Raw genomic sequence first — 9084 nt, 5'->3', positions numbered from 1 at the left:
AGTGGAGCACACTCTTTTACTGCCATCTTGTGGCCAAATACAGAACTGCAACCTACTTAGAAGGGTCTTTTTCTCCCCTTCCTCTTTTTCTTTTCTTTTTTTTTTTTAAAGAGACCATGGATGCTGCTAACCCCCCTCCTCTTTTTCTATTTGCCATTCTTGTGCCTCAGTCCCCAAAGTGGAAGCCAAGTGATTGGATTTGCCCCACCGTTTCACCTCTGTGGATTCCAAGTCCCAGCTCTATTACATGATAGAACCATAGCCTTTTTTACCTCCATCGAGGCCCTTGGCCCTTTCTTCCCTCCATCAAGAGATACACCTTCCAGCGTGACCCCCTGTTGGAAATGTGTGTGCTGTGTGGTGTGTACCACACATGTCGGGGTGACACTTGACGAGGACCCAGGTAAAGTGGGGCCAGAAACTTATACAATTTTGGGGTTCCACTTTAAGTAACAGTATATAGGATTCCAGGTATACACTTTAGTATGAAAAGAAATCACAAGAAATTCTGAATTTTGAAGAATTGACAAGTACCCTAAACCTCACAGAATTCAGACAATGTAACAGAATGTTTTTTATTAATTAACCGCCTAACACACCTCTATAGTAGTTTTTAATCTTGCCATTTTCAGCTGCATACTGGTTGATCAACTTTCGGTGTGATCAATGATTCCAAAAATGTGTGTGTGTGTGTGTGTATGTATGTATGTATATATGTACACACACATTTAATGCATTTTATATATATATTATATAGTTAATCTGAAATTAGGGCATATAAGGGCAATTCAAATGCCTTCTTAAATTTCCTCTACATTGTGCAGGGCTACGTAATTATGTAATCGAATTACTCTTATGGGATAAAAATTGACTTGTTGATAAATATGTTTTTTTAGGGCATTTTGCTGTGTCAGTGGCAATTTGGCCTGCCGTTTCATCTGGAACTGCCAGACTTCATCAGGACAAGGGACATCAGGTACTCCAAGATGCAGTCCAATTCACTGGGCTGGATAAAACATGGGACTTCACACACAGACCTGCTTTCTGTTTTTTATACTAATGTAGGTTTGTGCCCTATAAACCAGGAATTCTGATCCATTCTATTTCACATACATTCCATCAGAAAAGAAAAATGTATGGTACGTTCATAATTGTGTACATTGCATCACCGAATATATTCCAGACAGGGGAGAATTTCCGTTTTGTCTAGGCTTGGATGGCAACTGAATCCTCTGCTTACAAATTTTCATGTCTGAATTTTCCACAGAGTAGTTTCTGACTCCATGCTTTTCAAACCTTGTTTCTCTTCCACTCTACTTCTGGTTCTGGACACCACAAGATGGATTTACACTGAGATCTAACCTCTGGGCCTGAACCAACTGGAGAGTCAATCCAGTGGGTGGTGAGAGTTTCCTAGAAGCCATTCTGACACTGGGATGGCTAGTAATGTCTTAAAAGTACACACAAAAGGCCAGGCACGGTAGCTCACACTTGTAATCCCAGCACTTTGGGAGTCTGAGGCAGGCAGATCACCTGAGGCGGGGAGTTCGACACCAGCCTGGCCAACATGTTGGAACCCTGTCTCTACTAACAATATAAAAATTAGCCGGGCGTGGTGGCACAAGCCTGTAATCCCAGCTACTAGGGAGGCTGAGGCAGGAGAATTGCTTGAACATGGGAGTCGGAGGTTGCAGTGAGCCCAGATGGCGCCATTGCACTCTACTCTGGGTGCCAGAGTTAGACTGTACCTCAAAACAACAACAACAACAACGACAACAACAAAACAGCACACACAAAATATTCCACTAAACACAACTTAAATATATCCTCAACTGAACTTCCCCTTAGCTGGATAAATATATAATATATATAAATCCCCCAGTTACTCCAATGCAACCTGATCTAAGGGTGAGTATGGCCACCAGGAAGTAGGAGTCAAAGGCAACAGTGGCCTTAGATAGATAGACATCTAGATAGATAGATAGATGATAGATGGATGGGTGGGTAAATAGATAGGTAGATAGATAGATAAGGTACCTTCTTCCTTCAAGAATCTTGCAGACATGGCTGGGCATGGTGGCTTGCACCTGTAATCTTGGCACTTTGGGAAGCTGAGGGAGGACGATCAATTGAGCCCAGGAGTTCAAGACCAGCCTGGGCAACACAAGGAAACCCTGTCTCTATTACAAAATTAAAAAAAAAAAATAGCCAGATGTGGCAGTGTGTTTGTGTGGTTCCATCTACTCAGGAGGCTGAGTCAGGAGGATTGCTTGAACTTGGGAGGTCGAGGCTACAGTGAACCGTGATCACACTGCTGCACTCTGGCCTGAACAGCAGAGCAAGACCCTGTCTCAAACTAAAAAAAAAAAAAAAAAAAAAGAAAAGAAAGAAGAGAAAAAGAAAGAAGTTTGCAGATCAACTGAGCGTTTAAAGATGGCATGTAAGTACCTATGGTATAAGACAGAAAGTGAGAAGAGCCTTAGAAAGGATAAAGATAAACAAAAGCAGAAACAATAATGAAAAACTACCAATCATTGAATGCTTACTGTTGTGGTCTGACTGTGTCCCCCAAAATTCACGTGTTAGAAATTTAATCCCTATGCAACAGTGTTGGGAGGTGGGGCCTTTGGGGAAATATTTAGGTCATGAGGGTTCTGCCCTCGTGCATGAATTAATGCCACTATAAAAAGGGTTAGTGGGAGTGGGTTCACTCTCTTCTGCTCTTCTGCCACGTGAGGACACAGAGTTCATTCTTTTTTGTCTTTCCGTTTTCTGCCATGTGAAGACACAGTATTCCTCCTCTCTGGAAGACACAGCAACATGGCACCATCTTGGACCAGAGACTGAACCTGCCAGCACCTTGATCTCAGATGTCCCAGCCTCCAGAACTGCAACAAATCAATGTCTGTTCCTTATAAATTACCCAGTCTGTGACAGTCTTTTATAGCAGCACAAAGGGGACTAAGACACTTACTGTGTGCCGTATCATTTTCTTAGCATTTGATGCCTATAGTATCTTTTAAACCTCACAGCAACTCTACCTATTATGTACTATTATTTGTTATGTTTTCGAGAAGGAGTCTTGCTCTGTTGCCCAGGCTGGAGTGCAGTGGCACAATCTTAGCTCACTGCAACCTCCACCTCTCAGGTTCAAATGATTCTCCTGCCTCAGCCTCCTGAGTAGCTGGGATTACAGGTGCTCGCCACTATGCCCAGCTAATTTTTGTATTTTAGTAGAGACAGGATTTCACCATGTCGGCCAGGCTGATGTTGAACTCCTAACCTCAGGTGATCCACCCGCCTTGGCCTCTCAAAGTGCTGGAGTTACAGGCATGAGCCCGGTGCCCAGCCTTGTACTACTGTTAACAACCCATTTTTCAGATGCAGAAACTGAGGCTAAGAGAGGTTTCATGAGTTATTCAAGGTTTCGTGGCTAGTGGATGGCACATTCTGGGAGCAGGGAGACTTACTTGTAGGAGGCTGGGTGACTCCCAGAATAGCTGGCTTTGGGGACAGTGATGCCATTTGCTGAGATGGGGAACGTAGGAGAAGAATACAGAAAGGAGTATAGCAGGAAGAGCGGCTTAGGAAAATGGTGAGGAGCTCAGTCCTGCCATGATGATTTGAAGTGTCTGTGGGACATCCACGTAGAGATGGTGGGAGACAGTTGGATATATGAGTCCAGAGTTCAGCACAGAGATAGAGAGATCTGGGTGGGAAATGGACAATGTGGGTCATTCCTGTGTAGTGGCAGTCAGCTCCAGAGGAGGTCCTCTCAGCTGTGTTGGCTGCAAGAGAAAGCCAGGCTGTCAACTCTGGGAGTGGGCAGGGGAAGAAGGAATGGCCGGAGGGGAAGCAGAAAAGTGTTTCAGGGAGTTGCGGGAAGAAAGTGTTTCAAAAAACACAGTGGTACACAGTGTAGATGAAGTTTGGGTCATCTGGATTTAACAGCAAGAAAGTACTGGTGTCTCAGTCTGGGTTGTCCCAGAAGCAGATCTCAAGAGAAAGGCTTGAGAGCAAACAGATTTAGATTTTAGGAGATTCAGAGAATATGGGTTTGGGAATGGGGATGTGGGACAGGAGAGAGAAGCCAGCAATAAAGGGAGTGTCACCAAGTCAGTTCCCACTGCAGGCAACTGGCGCTCAGTCCCAAGGGGGACCTCTGAGAGACAGTGTGGAACACAGAGTTCAGTTCTGTCACAGGCTAGGTTCTCAACAGGCAGAAACTGAAATGGAGTTTGGCATGCAAGATCGTCATTAGGAACGTCTGTGGAAGGAGGAGGAGGAAGTGGGGTTGGGCAGAGGGAAGGGTTGAATTGCAAAGGTGGCCTGATGAAGCCTGGAGCGATTGTGGGGAACGCTGAAGTACGTCTGGCCTGCCAGTGCTGTCTTGGAGTGGGATGAAATGACCAGTCATTGGCTGTGGGTTACCCCGGGGGGAGGAAGTGCCTCTGGGAGAGGTGCAAACTTCATCTGCACTTAGCAGCTGGATGGAGGCTGTCTGCTCTACTGGGGCAACGAAATCTCTCCTTGGAGGGGAACCTGGGGGGCTCATCTCTGTGCCCACCACATTAGCCCACCTTGGGGGTTGAGGAAGCTGCGGTATTTATACACCTGAGAATCATCAGTTGAAGCTGGCCTTGCTGCTCTGTTGTACACACAAGCAGTAGCGCTCCACGGCTTCACGCAGATAGCAGCAATCGGAAGCCACAGGCGCACACGAAGAGGTCAGGCCTGAGCCGTGTGGGTGGGGCGCCCCCAAGATGAGAGTAGTTTCAGTGAAGCACTGCTGGTAGGGAGGAAGACAGCTGTGGTTTTGCCTCAGCTGTGTGACTTTCACTCCTGTGGCCATGGCTGATTGATCCATGAGAAGACACCTGACCCACACTGGGCCAATCAGAACCCTTCCCTGGGATTTTCAAACTGGGACTAATGAAGGTGAGCAAGTTGAACCTTCCCTGGGGGTAGGAGCCACAAGATAGATGCTCTGGAGAGGCTAGGGGTCACATGGAGGAAAGAATGCCATCACTCCAAACAGAGAAGTTCAGAGAAGAGAGAGTGTGGGGGCCACAAGGAAAAAGTCTCCGGGGATCCTGGTGGCCCAGCTGCATCTCTTCCTGTCTTCTCTTCCCACAGCCCAGAGAGATTCCCAGCATCCTGCCAATACAACCCCCCATTGTGCTAAGCAAAGCTGGGCTGAATCTCTGGCTTTTGGAGAGGCGAGTTGGCCAGCAGAGTTAAGGAATGAGTGGGATGGAAGAAAATATTGCAAGTTCAGATGACTTCTAAAGAACTGACAATGAAGAGGGCAGAGAGAGACAGAGAGAGAGCAGGGGAGAGAGGGAGAGAATGCAGAAACTAGATGAGAACACAGGGTCAAGGAAGGGTTTTTTATTTTATTTTATTTTTTTAAGATGTGGAAAACTTAAACATGTTTATGTGCTGAGGGTAAAGAGCCAGTAAAAGCAGCATAAATCATAACAACAGAATGCACTAAAACGAGGCCGACAGACAAAGCTATAAAAGCTTTAAAGATAAAGAAAATATGCCCTCAATAAAAATGAGGAGAAAAAGCAGAAGGGACATAACCCTGGCAGTGGAAGGCAGGCGTTGATTGTGGCCTGAGCACCCATAGTGAACACACATGGTCCCGGCAACCGCTTACTCTGGAGACAGAGGACAGTTCAAAGCCCTTAGCCTCTTGCTTCTTTCATCTCCTACAGGTTCATCCAGGGCACTCGAAAGGGGCCCTTTAGAAGCAGTTATCCGGTGATGAGGAGGTGACATGTTCATTCAATCCTGTACACATAGCCTGGGGTGCTGACTCAAGACCACAGTTGAGAAGATGCTGCTGGAGAATCTGAGATGGAAGATGTGGGAGAGAAAGGATCTGACTGCTGGGCTGAGGTCCCTACATCACGGAGGAGGTGGTGTCCAGAGCACAGGAGATTAACCGCAGATCAGAGGCTTGCCATGAGACAAGAGGGAAGGGAGAAAGCTTGTGTGTTGGTGGGGTGGAGGACAGGAAAGGGACTCCATTTGTAGAGTCAAAAGCAAGGGCATCTGGAGAGTTATCAGGAATGGGTTAGATGTATTATTTAGGAGGGATTTTGACTTCAGGTAACCAAACACCCAACTAACAGTGGCTTAAATCTCTACTGCTTAGTTAGCAAGAAGTCTGGAGGTAGACAGTTCCAGGGCTCGTTCACAGTTCATTGGTTGCATTGAGGCCTCAGCTCTGTCAGCCACTCTGCTGTGCCGTCCTTAGCTATTTCTCCCTATGCTTGTCACCTCGTGGTGTCAAGATGGCTGCTGCAGCTCCAGGCATCAAGTGCCTGTTTAGGATAGGAAGTCACGGACAGTCAGGTGGTGAGAAAACTTCTCCTCACTGCTTTTTATTTTTCCTTTTTATTATAAAGGAAGAAAAATTATCTTCAGGAGACTCCCAGGAGACTTCCCCTTATTAGCCAGAACTGGGTCACAATCCCATCACAGAGAGTATTACCTGAAGTTAAAAGATTTTTGCCTAATACCCAAACAAAATTGGGTTCTGTTAGCTGAAAAGAGGTGGAGGTATATCTTGAGCAGACAGCCCTAGGGTCTGCTGCAATGAGGTAGGGAGCTTGAGCAGAGGGAAATAGTTTTCAAATAGTCATGGAAGAGAAAGGAGAGAAAGAGATCATTGCCCAACGATGGTAAGGTCCAGCTTGGGGGTAGGGGGTGAGGACCCACTTAAGGGGGGCAGCACAGCCCTGGAAAAAGTCAGCAATGCCGATCTTTATCAGATGCCCCCTAAACCCTGCAATATTGAACGATCAAATTGCAAATAGAGTCTCATCATGTATGACCAACACTCAGGGTCCAGTTACAGGAAAAAGAAATCACTCCAGTTATTTTAAGCAGAAAGGGATTTAATTCTGGTGATCATGTTTTAGTCTGTTCAGGCTGCTATAACAAAACACCATAAACAAGACACCTTATAAACAATGGAAATTGATTTCTCACACTTCCAGAGGCTGGGAAGTCCAAGATCAAGGCTCCAGCAGAATCAGTGTCTGGTGAGGGCCCACGTCCTGGTTCATAGATGGTGTCTTCTCACTTTGTCCTCACATGGCAGAAAGGGCAAGGTAGCCCTCTGGGATTCCTTTTAGAGGGGCACAAATCCCATTCATGAGGGTTTCACCCTCATGACCTAGTTACCTCTCAAAGGCCCTACCTCCTAATACAATCATCTTGGGGGCTAGGATTTCAACATCAGAATTTTGGGGGACAAAAACATGCAGTCTATTGCAACTAAGTATTTGCAAAATTGGTGTATAGAAGGGAAGATGAGGCTTTGGGCTGGCCCCCCAAGAATGACTATCAGAGTGACAGCACAGACTACTTGCCTGCTAGGGGAGTGACTCTACCTCTACCTCAATCAGGAAGGTGGGAATTAGAAGGCTCTATGGGGACTGGTGACTTCAAGAGCACTCTGCTTTAGCAGGGACCCAGGGATCAGGAAGACACTCATGCTGTTGCTGCAACTGCCAGTTGACGCTCATTAGGCTAGTGTTGGACACTGGAAGATTACTGCAGAAACTCACTGGCCCTACAATCATGCTTGTCAATGGGACATGGCCTCCGCCTTGCCCCACCTTCCAAATCATCTGAAAGAGCACCTAGTTGGGTAGACTTGAATTCACAACCAGAACCCTAGCTCCAAGAGAGTCTTGGAGTAAGTGCAGATTTTAGCTCTCCAGGCTCTGCAGTAGAGGAAGGTGTAGAGAGAGAGGGATGGGGGATGGATGTCAAGAGAGCAAACCCACCACATCTGCTACAACTCTACTAACTTTTCCTGATCCTGAGGCTGCTCTGAAGAGCTCTTTCATACTTCAGATCACATAAAGCTTTGATGAATGTTTCTTTTCCTTTTTTTTCCTCCCCCTTTCCCCACCTCCACCTTTTTTTGAGACAGGGTCTTGCTCTGTCACCCTGGCGGGGGTGCAGTGGTTCGATCTCAGCTCACTGCAGCCTCTGCCTCCCAGGCTCAAGCAATCCTCCCACCTTAGCCTCCCGAGTAGTTGGGACCACAGGCGTGCACTGCCACACCTGGCTACTTTTTTTGTATTTTTAATAGAGACAGGGTTTCAGCATGTTGCCCAGGCTGGTTTCAAATTCCTGGGCTCAAGCAATCCACCTGCTCAGCCTCCCAAAGTGTTGAGATTATAGGTGTGAGTCACCATGTCCAGCCCCTTTTTATTTTTAACTGTGCTGAAAAAAACCCACATAACATAGTATTTACTACCTTAACCATTGTTAAGTGTATAATTTAGCAGTGTTAAGTGTATTTACATTGTCATGGAATGGGATCTCCAAAACTTTTTCATCTTGCAAATCTGAAACTCTGTATCCCTTAAACACCAACTCCCCACTCCTCCAACCAACTCCTGACAAACAACATTCTACATTTTGTTTCTATGAATTTGACTACTCTACATATCTTATATAAGTGGAATCATACAGTGTTTGTCTTTTTGGTGACTAGTTTCTCTTTGGTGAATGATTCTTTAAAAAGAATCAGGCTAGTGTCACAGCTCTTTTAGGATTTGCCTAGCAGGTTTTTCCGTTTTTACTGGAAAGCCACGCCTCCCCACAAATCGGGCTATCAAAATTTGCAATAAACAGATAGGACCCAGCTTATATTACAAATCTTTGCTGTGATGAGCTGAAACAGGCATATTCTACAATGTCAGTAACATAGCTACAACGCAGCAGCCCAAAGGCACCCCTTTAAGCAGATTATATAATAATGTACATATTTTTCATAACCAAGAATGAGCATGAAGCTCTCAAAATGAGTGGTTCGGGAAGCCCTTGCTATAGCTGAGAGAATGCTACAGTCTCAGTGAATAGCATTTCTAGCATGGGGTCAGCATACATTGTGTGGTAGGTGGAATTCTGAGATGGTCCCCAGATTCCCACCCCCAGAAGCACACGCTCTAGAGATTCCCCTCCGCTTGGGTATGGGTGGGACTCATGGCTATGATGGCACATCACTCCTGTGATTAGGTTATGCCCTAATACCAGGTTGACTTTTTTTTT

At 45.9% G+C, this 9084-nt stretch overlaps 1 non-coding gene across 1 annotated transcript; it reads left to right on the top strand.

The window, feature by feature from the left end:
• Window positions 1-8565: 8565 nt before the first annotated feature.
• On the top strand, window positions 8566-8627 carry LOC126947008 (U7 small nuclear RNA). The gene has a single exon (XR_007722863.1). It is a non-coding gene; the product is annotated as a U7 small nuclear RNA (small nuclear RNA).
• The last annotated feature ends 457 nt before the right edge of the window (window positions 8628-9084 follow it).

The sequence above is a fragment of the Macaca thibetana genome, chromosome X (genome assembly GCF_024542745.1).
Source record: "Macaca thibetana thibetana isolate TM-01 chromosome X, ASM2454274v1, whole genome shotgun sequence".
In the NCBI taxonomy this organism is placed as follows: domain Eukaryota; kingdom Metazoa; phylum Chordata; class Mammalia; order Primates; family Cercopithecidae; genus Macaca; species Macaca thibetana.
Note: the sequence above shows the minus strand (reverse complement) of the source record. Positions and strands in the feature narration are given on the sequence as shown.